Below are 17,302 nucleotides of genomic sequence, written 5' to 3' on the forward strand. Positions count from 1 at the left end.
ACTGACAAGTAATTGGCGAGTGCTTTTTGGATTCATCTAATCTTTCGTGTGCACTCCAAAGGAGCTGATAATCTCAAACAGTAGAACAGATGTAAGTGTTGCTGCTGGGATGAGAGAAAGCAGGTAAATGACTTGGGGATGTGTCTCATTTGAATGAATGTAATTGCCCCTCTACATTCTCCATGTAGCGTGACAGAGTGTATTGACATTAACTGGCAGGAATGCTCAGATCATGAAAGGATCGTGCACTGCACTCTCCTGCATTGCCTCTGATTGAACCACTGCAAGCAATAAATAAAAGGCGTGACTGTCTGACACGTTGAGACAGTGTGCAATACTTTTTCTATTATTATTGTTATTCTCGCTTCCTTTCTTATAACAACTGAATGCAAAAGTTTCGCTTAAATCCTTTATTTTCCCCATATATGACTGACGACATAGTTGAACCTGAACCAAATCTACTAAACGTATCATTCAGTACACTGTTAGATGTTTCCATGACTTCAGTGCTAATTAAAGTAACTGATATCTAAAAGCCTTTATACATTTTCTGTGCCTGGAGGCTGGGCGTTACATCGTGTTTAAGTCTCACAGTACTTGAATGGGCCTTTTTGTTGATGTGAAAGTAAATACTGTGTCTTTCTAAAACACCTCGAACGCAATTAAATGAGTAAATGTTTAACTAATCTTTGACTGCACTTGCACAATATTGTTTCCTTTAGTTGTTCCAGCCTTTCCTGCAATATTGATTCTTCTTTTCTTCTTCTTTAGATTTTTCTTCAGGTTCTCATCTTTTCCTCTGATTCTTCTTTTTCAGTTGCTTCTTCTGATTCTGCTTCTTTATTTCTCCTTTCCAGATTCTTTTTCTTTGCACTTCTTGTTTCTCTGTGTCTCCTGTTACGGCCTGATCTTAATCACATGCAAATCTAAGTGTCCAGGTGCTCCTCCGGGATTGGTGCGTCCGGGTGGATGGCTGGCACCGATTGGCTGCGGACCGGGAGGCAGCAGATAAGAGGAGACCGCCGGCGACTTCTATGTGATTCATCCTCGGCCCAACCCGACTGGCAGACCATTCACTGCGTCACTGTGTTATGTTACTTGATGTAAGAGCACGTAGGGGTGGACCGCCTTTTCTTTTGATCAGTTTTCTCCTGTTTTTGTTAGGCAGGGAGGGAAGTGGGTGTCATTTGGTTTAGTTCTTTTGGGTAGGTAAGTTGTTTATTTTTGAGATAGGTTACCCTTTTGTTTGTTGTTTTGGCTTTGGGTTCACCCTGATGTTAAGATGTGCTCCCTTCCTTGGTTTAACACACTTTGTAAATAAACCACTGTCACGAAAATATCAAGTGTGTGGACGTGCTGCTTGGGGTTGGACGGGGATGGATCACCCTTTATGTTTTGGCCTGGCCGCGCCTAGCCGGGCCATAACATAATTGGGGGCTCGTTCCGTCTCTTTTCTCGCTTGTTGGTGTGTTGGGGTTGGCGTGTCTTGTTCTGGTTGGCAGTTTTGTTTTTTTGTGTGGGGGTGTGTGTGAGAATGGAATTTTCACTTGAAGATTTTGTGGCGGCACCTTCATGGGAAAAAATTGACAAATGTAAGAAAGCGGACCTGCTCATTGTGGCTAACTCTTATGATGTGGAAGTGTCTTACAGTGCTCGTAAGGCAGAGTTGAAGGAAACCCTGGCTGAAAAGCTAGTGGGAAAAGGTGTGCTACTACCACGAGGGGATGCGGAAAGCAAGCCAGTGAAAGGGGGGCAGATGGCACTGCATCTGAAGCGGATGCTAACGCAGTTGATGCGTCTGCTGCTGGCACCGAGGCTGATCGGATTTCTGAATCCAGTGAAGGTACGTCCACTGAGGATCTGCGCCTCACGCTCCGCATAAGAGAGGTGGAGACCCGCAACAGGGAGCTGGAAGTGCAAGCTATGCATCTCCGTATCAGGGCTCTTGAGCTTGAAAAGGGCTCAGCGAATGTTTCCCCAACTTCATCAAGCACAAATGCTTCTTCTTCTGCTAGTTTTGATATAAGTAAGCACATCAAGTTGGTTCCCCCGTTTCGCGAGTCTGAGGTAGACTCCTATTTTAGTGCATTCGAGCGCATAGCCGCTGCTTTGAAGTGGCCGAAAGAGTTTTGGTCCCTCTTACTCCAATGTAAGCTTGTGGGAAAAGCCCAAGAAGTGTGTTCAAGCCTGTCTATTGAGCAGAGTCTAGATTATGAAATTCTTAAGAAAACTGTGCTGCAGGCGTATGAACTTGTCCCTGAAGCATATCGGCAGAAATTTAGGAATCTTAATAAAACTGCTAACCAGACTTTTGTTGAGTTTGCGCGAGAAAAGAATGTGTTGTTTGAGAAGTGGTGTTGTTCATGTAAAGTTAAAACTGTGGAAGAGTTGAAAACTCTTATTTTGCTGGAGGAGTTTAAAAAGTGTTTGCCGGAACGCATCGTGACTTATTTAAACGAACAAAAGGTGTCGTCTCTCACTAACGCGGCACTCCTGGCTGACGAGTTTGTTTTAACGCACAAAAGTGTGTTCTGTGCACAGAATTCGTTTCAGGAAAATTTCTCTGAACGAAAAAAGCCACCAAAAGCAGTGCGTAGAAATGTCTCAGCGTTCATTGCTAGATCAAACGGTCGGGAATGTTTCTATTGTCACGACTCAGGACATTTGATTGCTGCTTGTCCAGTATTAAAAAGAAAAGGCGGTCCACCCCTACGTGCCCTTACATCAAGTAACATAACACAGTGACGCAGTGAATGGTCTGCCAGTCGGGTTGGGCCGAGGATGAATCACATAGAAGTCGCCGGCGGTCTCCTCTTATCTGCTGCCTCCCGGTCCGCAGCCAATCGGTGCCAGCCATCCACCCGGACGCACCAATCCCGGAGGAGCACCTGGACACTTAGATTTGCATGTGATTAAGATCAGGCCGTAACACCCCCTTTCCCATGGGGGCTCGGAGCTTGAATATGACCAGAGAAATGTTGATCACAGCACAGCAGGGTGATCCTTCACTGGTGCCTTGTTTTACCTCTGTTGTGGACAGAGAGAGATCTAAAGCTCCAGTAAAATATTTCCTTGAGGACGGTGTGCTGTTGCGATCTTGGTCTCCTGACTCAACTGATTTACGTAGAGTAAATCAGGTTCTGGTGCCAAAGGAATATAGACGCCAGATTCTCAGTCTGGCGCATGATGCCAGCTTAGCTGGACATCTTGGGGTCAAAAAGACGTATCACCGTGTACTCCGTAACTTCTTTTGGCCTGGACTAAAATCAGATGTGGTGAAATATTGTCGCTCATGTCATACATGCCAGGTAGTGGGAAAGCCAAATAAACCGATTCCGCCAGCGCCTCTTCACCCGATTCCAGCGCTGGGTGAGCCGTTTGAGAGAGTTCTGTTGGACTGTGTGGGCCCGTTGCCAAAAACAAAATCAGGCCACCAGTACATGTTAACAGTAATGTGCGCCGCCACTCGTTTTCCAGAGGCAATTCCATTACGTACATTAAAGGCAAAGACCGTTGTGAAAGCCCTCACAAAATTCTTTTCAACTTTTGGGTTACCCAGAGTTGTTCAAACTGATCAGGGAACAAACTTTATGTCAAAGGTGTTTGCCCAGGTTTTGAAGGAGTTAAAAATTAAACATCAAACGTCCAGCCCTTATCACCCAGAGAGTCAAGGTGCACTGGAACGATTTCATCAAACCCTAAAAACCATGTTGCGCAAATACTGCCTTGAATCAGGTAAAGACTGGGATGAGGGACTTCCGCTTTTGCTTTTTGCTGTTAGAGAAGCCACTCAGGAATCCCTTGGATTTAGTCCGGCTGACTTAGTTTTTGGACACACTGTGCGCGGCCCCCTGCGACTACTTAAAGAAAAGTGGTTATCTGAGTCACATCAAGCCGATCACAATGTGTTAGATTATGTTTGCAGTTTTAGAGAGCGTCTTTTCCGTGCATGTCAGCTGGCCCGTGAAAATTTGGAACAAACTCAAGGCAACATGAAAGCCCGGTATGACAAAAAGACGGTGGTCCGACATTTTGCTCCTGGTGAAAAAGTTCTGGTGTTGCTTCCTTTAGTTGGGTCTAGCCTCCATGCTCAGTTTTCCGGACCCTATGAGGTGGACAAAAAGATAAGTGACACTAGCTATGTAGTAAAAACTCCTGATCGAAAGAGAAAACTGAGGGTTTGCCACGTTAACATGCTTAAACGCTATGTTTCTAGAGAGGACGCGGCAGCTGAAAAAACCTCTCCCATAGCGCCTGTCTCTGTGTGTTCGGCACCACCATTGTATGTTTTGCAAGATGATGACTTGATTGACAAGAGCAGTTGTATGCCTGTGGCCCGTTTGCGAAACTCAGAAGTGTTAGAGGACGTAGAATCCTTTCTGTCGCATTTGTCAGATTCCGCCCGCAAAGACGTCCTTGATCTGATTGAGGCTAATTTGCTGCTTTTCTCTGACCATCCTCGGCAGACGTCTGTGCTGTTTCATGATATTGTGGTGGAAGTTGATAAGCCGATAAAACAACATGCTTATAGACTAAATCCAACCAAGCGGATTTTAATGCAACAGGAAGTTGAATACCTGGTTAAACATGGGTTAGCTGAGCCCAGTAACAGTGCGTGGAGTTCACCCTGTATTTTGGTGCCTAAACCAGATAACACCCCACGTTTCTGTACCGATTTCAGAAAGGTTAATGCAGTCACAAAACCTGATTCTTTTCCTCTCCCCAGAATGGAGGACTGCATTGATCGTGTCGGCTCAGCTACATTTGTCACGAAATTAGACCTGTTAAAAGGGTATTGGCAAGTCCCGTTAACCCCCAGAGCTTCTGAAGTCTCTGCTTTTGTAACTCCAGATCATTTCCTCCAATACACTGTAATGCCCTTCGGGTTGCGAAACGCACCTGCAACGTTTCAACGTCTGATGCAGAAGGTATTGTTTGGAGTGAAAAACTGTGAGGCATACTTGGATGACATTGTCATTTATTCTCCAACGTGGTCAGAACATCTGGGAACGCTTTCTGAGGTGTTCAGACGTTTTTGTGAATCTTCTCTCACATTAAACCTCTCTAAGTGTGAGTTTGGTAAAGCCACCATTACTTATTTGGGGAAACAGGTCGGACAGGGGCAAGTGCGCCCTGTGGCTGCGAAGGTACAGGCCATTGTAGATTTTCCTGTCCCGCAGACGAAAAGAGCTCTGCGTCGTTTTTTAGGAATGGCCGGTTTTTATCGAGGGTTTTGCAGAAATTTTTCTGATGTGGTTAGTCCCCTGACTGATCTTGTTAGCCCTTTAAAGCCTTTTATTTGGTCTCCAGTGTGTCAGGTGGCATTCGAGTCCGCCAAAGCATTGTTGTGCAGTGCACCAGTGCTAGCAGCGCCGAATTTTGAGCGCCCTTTTAAATTAGAAGTTGATGCCAGCTCGTGTGGCGCGGGCGCTGTTCTGTTACAGGAAGATGGTCACGGTGTAGATCATCCCGTCTGCTACTTTTCAAAAAAGTTTAACAGACACCAGACCCATTATAGTACCATCGAAAAAGAGGCTCTTGCCCTACTCCTTGCGTTACAGCATTTTGAGGTCTATGTCGGGTCAACTGTGCTGCCTGTGCAGGTGTTTACTGATCACAACCCACTAGTGTTTCTTTCCCAAATGCGCAACTCCAATCAAAGACTTATGCGCTGGTCCTTGTTATTGCAAGACTTTAACTTGGAGATTCATTACAAGAAAGGGAAAGAGAATGTGTTGGCTGATACTCTGTCTAGAGCACTTTCTCCTTGAATTAAACATTCTGGGGGTAATGTTAATTCTTGGGAAAGGGGGTGTTACGGCCTGATCTTAATCACATGCAAATCTAAGTGTCCAGGTGCTCCTCCGGGATTGGTGCGTCCGGGTGGATGGCTGGCACCGATTGGCTGCGGACCGGGAGGCAGCAGATAAGAGGAGACCGCCGGCGACTTCTATGTGATTCATCCTCGGCCCAACCCGACTGGCAGACCATTCACTGCGTCACTGTGTTATGTTACTTGATGTAAGAGCACGTAGGGGTGGACCGCCTTTTCTTTTGATCAGTTTTCTCCTGTTTTTGTTAGGCAGGGAGGGAAGTGGGTGTCATTTGGTTTAGTTCTTTTGGGTAGGTAAGTTGTTTATTTTTGAGATAGGTTACCCTTTTGTTTGTTGTTTTGGCTTTGGGTTCACCCTGATGTTAAGATGTGCTCCCTTCCTTGGTTTAACACACTTTGTAAATAAACCACTGTCACGAAAATATCAAGTGTGTGGACGTGCTGCTTGGGGTTGGACGGGGATGGATCACCCTTTATGTTTTGGCCTGGCCGCGCCTAGCCGGGCCATAACACTCCTTTTTTTTTATTCTTCTTTCTTCTTCATCTTCAGCAGATTTTATCTTCAGTCTTTGTAAGATTTTTCTTTTTTGGATGTTTTGAAGATTGTTCATCTTCTTCCATCTCAGCCTTCCTTCTCTAAATTTGGTTTCAAACTCCTCAACCCAAGCTCCTATATACTCGTTTCTAACCCTGTCCTTTCTGGTCAATCTGAACAAAAGTTTTAGCACCCAGTTCTACCACTTCCCGGACAGCCTTCAATCTTTTTGTCGGCTCGACTGTCTCCAAACCATACGTCATAGCAAGTCTCACTATCAATCTTGCAAACCTTCCCTTTGACTTTCACTGTCTTTCTTTCCTTGGTAGAAAATTTGTACCAGTTTTTAGTGAAATTAGCATAATTTCTATTTTCTACCTGTTTCTTCACATCAAGGAGTGACTTATCCAGTCAGTTTGTGTTTAAATCCATTTGAGTCAATGTTGATTCTACCAATCTTGGAATACTACACACAGTGGCTTTAATTTTCATTATTTTCATTATCTATGATTTTGTAAATCAATGCAACCGTATCTGAGACACTGTCAAAAAAGGTTATGAGCTAAAAAGTTAGCCCTTCCCGCAACTTTATCTCCAAATCTCCAAATCATGGATCACAGCTGCTCTGGTGGTCTCACAACTCCTGATCTTTTAGCAAAGGGAAAGTTCAGGAGAAACTAAAAGGTAATTTGATCCAGCTCAAAGTTTCGAAGCTAGTTTTATCACCACATATCAGATCAAAGACGATGTGAGAAAAAAGTTTACAGGAATGTTGATTAGAATTGATAAAAGATTTATTTTGTGAGGCAGCACAGAGCAAAGTGAAATCACGTCTGTGGTAGCAGGGTTGTTGCGCCCTCGGGGTGTTTTTACTGTGTCATTAGCCTGTTTTGACTTGTTAATAATGGAAATAGAAATGGATGCAGATTCATTAGAAAACTTTGTCTTGTTCATTACTATAAGGGCTTCAAGAGGCTCCAAAAGAGCTCTTTAAGTTGCATGTTTGTTCTGCGAGATACTCATGAAGGAGACAGATTTACAGATGCAGTGTGTCATCCTCAGTTTTGTGTCATCCTTTTCTTACTCACTACTTTCCCAAGTCAATACACCGTGGAAAATTCCTCCCAGCTTGCACTCATCCAGGGGTTAAGGTAAGGGCATTTGTGTGTGGATGTGTGTTTGGGAGTGAAGCCTTGAAGCAGGAAGTGAATGATCCACCACACAGTTTCATGGAAAACACTAATACATAACTGGATTGCATGGAATTTTCTTTTTTAAAGGCTACCTGGCTTTTTTCTTTCCTTACTGCCCCATTTATCCATTCTTCACCATGCACTTCCAGGTTGTTGGGCAGTTTCATAAGAATCTGAAGAAGGTCAGTGTGTGACCGGACAACAAGGCAGCTCAGACTTGTTTTTTGAGCACACACATCCAGACAGTTAAAACATCATGGCTGTCCCATTCTTCTGACTCCCACATTCACAAGAACGCCAAGCTCCTTGCTTGGCCACTGGACTAGAGGAGACAAGCTAGATTTACTGAAGACAGTTACATCCCTTCCAATAATGCTATGCAGTCAAAGGTCAGGCGTGAAAGTCAGCCTTAAATTCTGGTCCTGCATTTTTGTGTTAGACACTGAACACTCTGTGGGAGAGTAAACAAAGAGCTGTGTCAGTCAGTGTAAATCTGGGCAACAAAAAAACCCAAAAACAGCCATGGTTGGAGGGAAATCTGCAAATCTGTTTTGTTTTTTTTTTTTAATTTAGTTTTCTCTCCTTTTCTTGTTTGACGACTTAGGTGTGTTTAAATACAGCACGATGTAACCTATTGCATAAAAACCTAATAAACATCAACCAATGTTTTTCTTTTTTGTAATGCAAGATGAAAATGACTGCTTTTACATGTGTGTTATAATTTAGAGATCATGGTGGCTCTTTAAAGGCATGAAATCTACGCATGTAAAACTATACAATAACATTTTACTACTTTATGATTCACACAACTTTATTCCCACTCCTGTGTGGAGAAGCTGGCATCACCAGTATAGGAGAAACAATGATTTTTCTTTTCATTATTGAAAAACTCCTCTGCTATTTTCTCTCGAGCCATCCAGCGCTCTGATTAGATCTTCTGGCATGCAGGCTCATTTCCCGGGGGAGTTAAAGGAATAACTTGATCCAAAACCTCACAGGTTAGCTTCTTTTACAAGCTACGACCTCACACATTCAGCCAGAGGCCTCTGAGACACCTGCACTACATCCTGATAAAACAAGTCTTAAATGTAACTTTTCCATGAAGTGTTGTCTTCAGAAACTGAAAAAATAAAGAGTTGTTATTATTATTAATTTGCAGTTGCTGCATTACCAAAATGATTTCGAACTTGCGACTTGAGCAACAAAAGCAGACATTATTGGCATGTTACTCCGTTTTTAATGGCTGGTAAAATAAAAATTACAAATTATATAGAATGTGTAAAAAGATGTGATTATAGTACTAGAGGTTAGAAGACATACTTTTAACCAGCTGCTCTCCATTGCAGCTGTTTTCTCATGTGTCGCTGGGTCATTCATCATAATTTCACTTGTCAACGCCACTCCATGCAATTTATCTCTTTTAGGTCCGTCCAGACTTTAACTATCAAAGGCAGCTTTAGCTTGAGTAAATATTGGAAGATCTGATTTCCAAAGAGCTGTGCACATAGAGGCTATCTCAACTCAAGTATCGATTTCCTTCATACCAGCATCGTTTGGTTTGCAGTCTTGGCTTTCTGGGCTCCCACATGCAGGCATAACCTCATTGTTTAGCACAGAGTTCTTCTGTCTTGATACATGTTGTCAGAGATTGCATGGATTGCTTGTCTGGGGGGGGGGGGGGGGGGGGGGGGTTGGTCAGTGTTATGTAAGAATGTGAACTTTATACAGACTTTGGACCTTTGCATAGTTGCAAAGGTCATATGTGCAGAGCGTGTACAAAATAAATACAGAGAATACAAAGAAATATTGCAGTCAGCATTCAATATGCATTACTGACAGAAGAGCAGTTGTTTTCAATTTCCAGACTTTCTTTACTTTAATTAAAAGCTGGACGCAAAAAAAAAAGACATTGGAGTCATAAAAAACTGCTTTCATGTATTCTCACATTTACAATTTACAGTCCTCAAAAAATAGACATTTTATTGCCTGGTTGTTCTTCTTGGGAGGAGCACTCAAATTAATAGTTTCTCCCGGCAGTTACAGCCCCAGACAAACACAAATGAAATTCAAAAGCGCCAAGCAAAATAAACTGGTGTGATAATGTAATCATATTCATTGTTACTGAATAATTGACAAAAAAAACAAAACAGATCCATTTATCAGCTGAAGTGGAACTGATTGGACAGGATTTTGTATTTTCGTTTATGTCCCACACACAGTTTGTCAGTAAGTAGTAAGACCAGTCTGTCAGCTGACATTTGGAAACGCTAATCCCAGCAAATGAAAGAGTCTGACAGTTCTCTAAGAGAGAGAACTGGTGGGGGTACCAGTTTGTTTACAGCGCGATAATCTGGAGCAGGCATCTTGATTGTGTGCTGGCAGAACATCAGCGGCCGTGCCGTGACTGCGGGGCCACGCAGCGATTACACTGGCCTCTTATCTGTATGAATAGCAGGCCTGTTACAGCAGAAAGCAGGCTTAATGAGAGATGAACATATGGAGTACGGTGACAAAAAAGGCCACCAGCCGGAAGTATCTTAAACTCCTGCATCAGTAATCTGAGCCTGTGGCTATGGAAGTGGGTTAGGGCTTGGTTTAATTCTAATCACTATTAAAAAGATGATTTTCTACTTTGTAAAGATATTGTTCCAAAATATAGTCTGGTTCTTGATAGGCCTGTATCACAGAAAACGATGCCATATTCCACCCTTCGCAAAACTTCGCAAAAACAAAAGTTTGCTTTGTGTTTGCCCTCAACTGCTTAATTTCCTTGGTTACATGGGGACAGATACAGAACAGTATCTATCCGGTCGTTAAGGCTGACGTCACTAGCCGTGTCTGGGCCTAAACTCTGCTGCAGGTCCATATATCAAACGATCACTATGGCATTACTGAGAGTTGAAAAACTGTCTAAAGTCTTTCATCTTTAATAAAATGATCAGCGTTCTGCTCTACCAGGTGTAACTATTGAGTTTAACATCCAGGCATACATGAAAACGGAATTTATGACATTTAACGGAGTTAGAAGTTAGCAGGAAGTTAGCTCGCTAGCTTCTATCTAAATACAATATAGCATGTCCTGACTGCGGGGTTTTGGAAACAAATTAAAACGTACAGCTCTGTTATCACTTCCAACATAAATGAAGACAGAAAACTAAACAGCAGTGACGTTTGTAGGGTTACTGAAGTTTGGCTAGCTGGTATATAATGATGTTCTACGTGACCGCTAGCGACACAGCTATGTTAGCATAATATAAACAAGCTAACCTTTTTTCCACTCGATAAAAGTTAACGTGAGTGTTCTCGGTGGTCAGGAACAAATGTAATGTAATGGCAGGATGCTGTAAAAGGACCAAACTTCAGCCAGGAGAACAACTGAGATAATCCATCCACAATACGAGGTTAGTCATTCATATACTGCTGCATGGGCTGGGCTGTAGTTACATCCTAAGGTTTTAAAAACTGATCTTAAATAAGTGATTAGCGGTAATAAAAGCCGAGGGAGGTCAACAGTGATCACTGACTGTTTTAGGAGCTTTTTGAAATTAAATAGAAGAAAATACATAACATTAAACATGTTAACAACACAAAAGCCATATTAAACGCAGACTACTTTAGGCCCGGAAGTAGGATTCGTCACGTCATCACTTAACGACCGGATTATGAATCTATAATAAACAATACGATTGAGTATGGATACTCCATTTAGCCTGATTTTTGAACTTTTCGAGAATTTAACTTCAGAGCTGTATGTGAGAACACACATTTCATGTTTGTGATTGGACATTAAATGCACTTTCATGTACCCACATGAGGACAGAGCAGGAAATTCACACAACTCAGTATGTCCCCCATGTGTCCACCCTCCCATGTACTAGTATTTCCAGTAGTGAGGACCCATCTGTCTCCTGTTTGTTGCAATACATGTGAGAAGTGTGTGCAGCTTTTGGACTGTGTACCAACTTTGTTTTAATGACAATGCCTAAAGACTCTAGTCTTTTTGAAGCTGGTATCTTTCAAAAGCAGTATTATTGATATACTGAGACCGCACCAAAACAGTAAAGTTGGAAACAACGATGCTGAAAGGCACCACAACACAGGACTGCCTGAGCTGAGCAAAGCACTGCCTCACTGATCAAATGCTCAAGTTTCTGTTTACTTCAGCTTTCAGTCAGTTTATGTTAGTTCTAAACCCACATTTGTTTCATGTTTCTCACACAGCCTTTATGCTCTCATTCACATAATACTCAGTGTGACTTGCAGCCCACGATGTAGCTCAGTTCATTTCCTTGATTAGCAATGCTATCCTTTCTTTCAAAACTTTTAATAACCTTGGAAACACTGACAGGAGCTTCAGTAAAGAGAGCTTTAACCCTCTGACTGTTGATGAAAAAATAAAGTTACTGCATGCTGGAGAATCTATGGCACTAAGTGACAGTGATTGATGCTTGTGTTTGATGTGCGTGTGGCGTGATAATTGCGTTGCATGTCACGATTAGCAAGTTGGATTTTACTGAGTGGGCTCATTCAGAGTAGATTTATATGCCAATTTTACTTTCTAGAAGAGATCCATCCAGCAAAATGGGTGATGCATTGCCTCAATTTTTAGAGTATCAGGCATCAGAGTCAAATATTACAAACAGGACTGAGTTTTTTCAGTGCATTGCTGGTAGTATCTGTTGATACAATTCTAAGCCACATTTAGCAGTTCAGATACAGCCAAATGAAGAAGAAGGTGATGTGCAGTCAAACTGATTTTCAATATGGTATTAATCTGATACCCAAAAACACATACCGAGCTTACAAACACAGATTATGTAATGAAGATCAATGTGTTGTGATTTTAGCAATGAATCATCATTATCTTGCAAATTCTGAACACATTTTAATGACAGCTTAATCAATGTGATTTGCACTTTTCATGATAATGAGTTATAAATAGATTCAGGCATTTCCATTGTGCATGTGTCAGGTATACTATATATTCTCATTAACAAAAAAAGGGAGGAAAATAGAAAAATAGAAGGTGCATCAAAAGATCTAAGGTGATATTATGTTCATGTTGATACAGTTACATTTTTTGCTATATAGACTGCAAACCATTCTGTTTAAACCCCGCTTTTACCTAGTGTGGCAACATTTGCATAAAATTATGTTTAATTGCTCAGGAAACTGGGTTTACTGATTCATGCCACTGCAAGCTTATTAAATACACCCAATTGTGAAGTTTTGCTTCCACACTGAAGGCCATAAGTTTAATGATTTAAATATTGAAGAGATCTTTGTTGCATCCTGAACAGATGTTCTCTGACTCATGTGAGCTGATGTGGGCTTTGACCAAATATCATCCACCATGAGGTTTCCCACCAACAACATACATAGCTCTAAATTTTACAACTTTGCCTACAAGTTTCCTTAAAGTTAACTTTCAGCACCCTTCTGGCATCTGGTGTCTAACATCTGCTTATGTCAACCTTTTATTACTATATGATGATTACAGAAGGAGAAACAAATCTGAACAAGGTTTGGATCCATGGTTTAGCAAACCCACTGTTGGGAAACGGCTTGCCGTAAGGTTAATTCCGTATAAAGTTGGTTGCTTTTCTGTTTGTAATCGTTCGCCAGATGTGTACACAGATGTTAGAACGAAACACATTTCCTCCCCGGTTAACTAGGAGTGCATACAGTAGAGGCTCAAAGTATTTGTATTTGAATTTTCTGGAAACACAAAGAGCGGTAGCTCCACCTTTGCTGTTAGATCATAACAGCTTTTACCTGCCACAATGGGGAACGATAAATGATACGTTCCTACGCCTGTGTTTAAAGTGGGATTGTCTTTCATCTCCTGCTGGGACTCTGCCAGGAAAGATTCTCACTGTGAGGTTTAATGCTCCGAGCTATAAGCCCAAACATGTTTATTTATTTTTACAATTCAAAAGACCCTTCTCCCCCTCACCCCTGCTGTATCGCTCTCCTACCCCACCCGCCACCCCCTCTGTCATTAACTTTATGGGAATTTCCATGGAATTCTTTCTGAATATACAGTGAGTGATTGTGTGGGGATGAGGAACCGCATGCAAGGGTGTAATATCCTTCTCAGTAAGGCATGGGTTATGGGCCCCTGCTGATGATGACACGGGAACATCTGGATACCGGTGTGAATGTGTAATGCTAAATAATGCAGAATTAAACACCATCCAAACATTTATGTACTCAAGATTATGTAACATTAAATGTACTCACATAATTAAATCAACTAATGTCTGTGCAAATTAACTTACTAACAAACTCTCTCTTCTTCACCAAGTGTGAAGTGTTTTTAAGTAGCATGTCGCTGAACCCTTATGCTTCATGCTTCGGCCAAGAAGGCTGACATTGATAAATGGAAGATTAATCCTTAACTAATGTTTCAGGCAGCAGTGAGAGTGGATTTTTTTTAGGTTTTATAACACTCTTTTTTTGGAAGACATGAAAACATAACAGGGACAAAGATTTAAATACAGTTTGTTGAAAGTGAAAATGGCACGAACATTGTGGAGCAGTTGGAATTTATTATATGACCACGTATAATTATTACACCCATTAAACACTGTCTTCACTGTGATTTAAATTGTTGTTTAAAATCCTTATAACTACATTTATAATTATTGATAGTACTTGCTTATTGCAAACTGGTTTGTACATATAAAACAATGTGTATGGGACTTTCATGTGTGTTTCCCACACTCACTGAAATGGCAGGTCAGGTGCCTTTATAATCTTATGGCCCTCCAGCCCCTCTTATGATCTTTTTTAATCTCAGTCAGTTTAATCTCAGAATAAATAGAGTCTAATTTTGTTTATTTTCATACAAACTGCAGGTTTTTTGCGCCTGCGTCAAAGCACCCTCTGACCTCTTTATGACCTAATTTCTTTATATACAGGGTATATGATCACTCTTGTGTGTTTTACTATTTCACTGTTTCGAGATTCCCCCATTATCCTTCAAACACCAGCATGTGTCTGCATGAAACCTGGAAAAATCTGGTAGGAACACATATAGTTCTACCAGCATCAAGAAATAAACACATAAAAAATACACACATACATGGCATACACAAGTTTCAAGACTCCCTAAAATGACTACCAGTATGCAATAGTTGATACTGGTGTTTGATCTAATATGACGCAGTAAAACATCCGAAATAGTATATCAGTAAAGCAGAAGTAATTATCATTATGAAATGGAAAATTAAAACACAAGCACCACAAATTTCTCCTACAATACTTGAGCATATGACTGGCAACAATGGCAGACTTAGTGTCACAAAGGCTCAAAAACAAAATATAAACTTTTTTTTTCAAGCTGGAAACAAAAATCCAAACAAGGAGAGTAAACTGAAACCAGAAACTCAGAAGTGAAGACAGATTCAAATACCGCAGCGGACAGACTGGCAAACAGGACTGTACGTACACAGCACACTGACTGGGGAACAGGACACAGGTGAGGGCAGCACGCAGGAGGAAACAATTAAAAGCAGGTGGTAACAATCAGGGGAAGGCAAAAAAAAAGAAGCAAATAACAGCCCAAGAGACACAAAGAAAAGTAATTACCAAAATAAAGATACACATAGACGCACAAACACATAAACGAGACAGAGGGAATACAGACACACCCCATTTCTCATTTCCCAAATTACACATCCTGTCCACAGCACCTCTGGTTTTTAAGTTATGAGTGGACAAAACAAGGAAGCAATACAAAGACAGAGGAGTCCAGGCTTCCTCGCTTTGAGTCGACTGCATCATAAATTATTTTTCTGTGATGTACATAACAAAGTCATTACAAAGCAATGTGAGATTTTGAATCCATATATATCATTTCCTATATCCCTATATGTTGTCAATTCAATCGATGACAGTAGGAATTATAGTCACAGCTCTATGTAGCATCATTGTCACTTTTTAAGATTAATCTGTTGGTCTTGAAGGAGAGGTCAGAGGTCAAATGTCACATTGTATTTAATATGGTATTTTCTATATGTTACCGATACACATCACACTAACAATCATGGTTTCAAAGTTATAAGTATTTTTAATCAGTTTTAACCAGTATATTATTAAGTTGAGCTTGCCAAAAACATAACCTACTTGGTGAAAAATGACTAAATTAATACGATCTAGGAAGTTCTACTATTTTCTGCTATTTCTGAATACTTGATGTTGCGACAGACTCTAATCGAATACGTGTATATTTGAATAAATAGATAAATAATCAAACTTGCAATGTGTTACCCACATCAAAACAGAGAAGGCAATAGATTTGATCATCATACAACATAAAAAGGACATGTTGTTGTCCTCCTCTCGCACAGGATATATTTAAGCTTTGTGCTGCTCCTTTTTATACAATGAATTTTTAAAACCTCTAAAGAATACACCTGCGCATCCTCGATTATAGCTCCTCTGGCAAGCCTCCTCTCTCTTCTCTCCTCCAGATGCATTTTAAGGAACTGAGAGGTTCAATATGAGGAACGGAAGACATGCGTAGCCAGAGAAATTGGGATAGCCAGGGAAATTTTATCCAAACATCAACCAAAAACTAAACAATGTCACATAAACTGAAAGTCATTCAACTAAAAATGAGATCAAGAACTCAAAATAAGAAGAATCCAAAAAGCATAACCAAACCTTGAGACCACAACATGTGATGCAGATTCTTTGTAACTGAATACATCTATTTATGAATTTGTTGCCAGCTACCATCACTATTATTAGCATAATTTCTCTTCTTCTTTTCCCTTTCTTCTTTTCTTTTTTACATAGAGCTCATTAAATTTCCCTTGTGTATAAAATGTGTTATATATAAAGCTCCGCTCTGCTTGCCTTTAGTTACATGTCTCCCCACCATTATCCAGCTCTTCTCTTCTCTTCTCTCTGTTCCTCCATGCATGCCTGTGCTCCAAAAAGGGTTACTGTGGCCCCAGAGCCCCACATGTGTAAGGAGATATCTTCAGCCAGCCTACAGCACAGAGCTCGCCGTGCGACTGGTTGCTCCTCCAACACACAAAGCAGTGAGCGAGGGAGAGGGGAAAGAGAGAAGAAGGGAAGCAAAACTATGAAAATATCATCAGAGGACTGGGAAGCAGCTTCAGCTCCTGCAATCCTTGTGCAAATACAACACACTCTCATGAACACAAACACACATGCATACGCACAAACACTTCTGGCATCTGTCTCGGGGAGAGATCAAGTAGAGATCAACCACAGAGCTTGGCTCTCCCCCACCGGCTGTCCTCATTCTGCTGCACTACAGAGGGGAAACATCACCAGCTTGTTGGTCTGGGAGGCTTTCTGATTACCTCTGAATCCTTTGGTTGAGCGAGCCATAAATATTGTGCTATTAGGGGCATAACTGCAAACCTGCATGGTAATCAACCAACAATTATAAAAAAGAGTCCACCAGGAGTGTTTTTAACCTTTACTATAAAAGACAAGGGATTCACATGAGTAATAAACTTCTATTCTAAGCCAATACATTTATTAAAATGACAAATCTAATCAGTTGCAGAAGGATCGGCCCTCTTGTTATGCTCAGTTTAGAGGCAAAAATTGCTGTTTTGGTTAAAGGTGCAGTCTGGGTGGCAAATCCCTCATCAAATGCCACCATTTCAAGCCAACTTTGTGCAAGTTCATGCACGTGCAAACACATAAATGCACACACGCACGACTGGAGTGCAGTATTAGCACCTTGGGTCAAAG

The 17,302-nt window shown here is 41.3% G+C and overlaps 1 long non-coding RNA gene across 1 annotated transcript; it reads right to left on the reverse strand.

Annotated features, from left to right (window-relative positions):
• Positions 1 to 858: 858 nt before the first annotated feature.
• Positions 859 to 6,817, reverse strand: LOC146503967 (uncharacterized). Its single transcript, XR_014877902.1, has 2 exons — positions 6,347 to 6,817; positions 859 to 891 (listed from the first exon to the last, which is right to left on the reverse strand). It is a non-coding gene; the product is annotated as an uncharacterized LOC146503967 (long non-coding RNA).
• Between the last annotated feature and the right edge of the window lie 10,485 nt (positions 6,818 to 17,302).

This window comes from Neolamprologus multifasciatus, chromosome 14 (genome assembly GCF_963576455.1).
Source record: "Neolamprologus multifasciatus chromosome 14, fNeoMul1.2, whole genome shotgun sequence".
In the NCBI taxonomy this organism is placed as follows: domain Eukaryota; kingdom Metazoa; phylum Chordata; class Actinopteri; order Cichliformes; family Cichlidae; genus Neolamprologus; species Neolamprologus multifasciatus.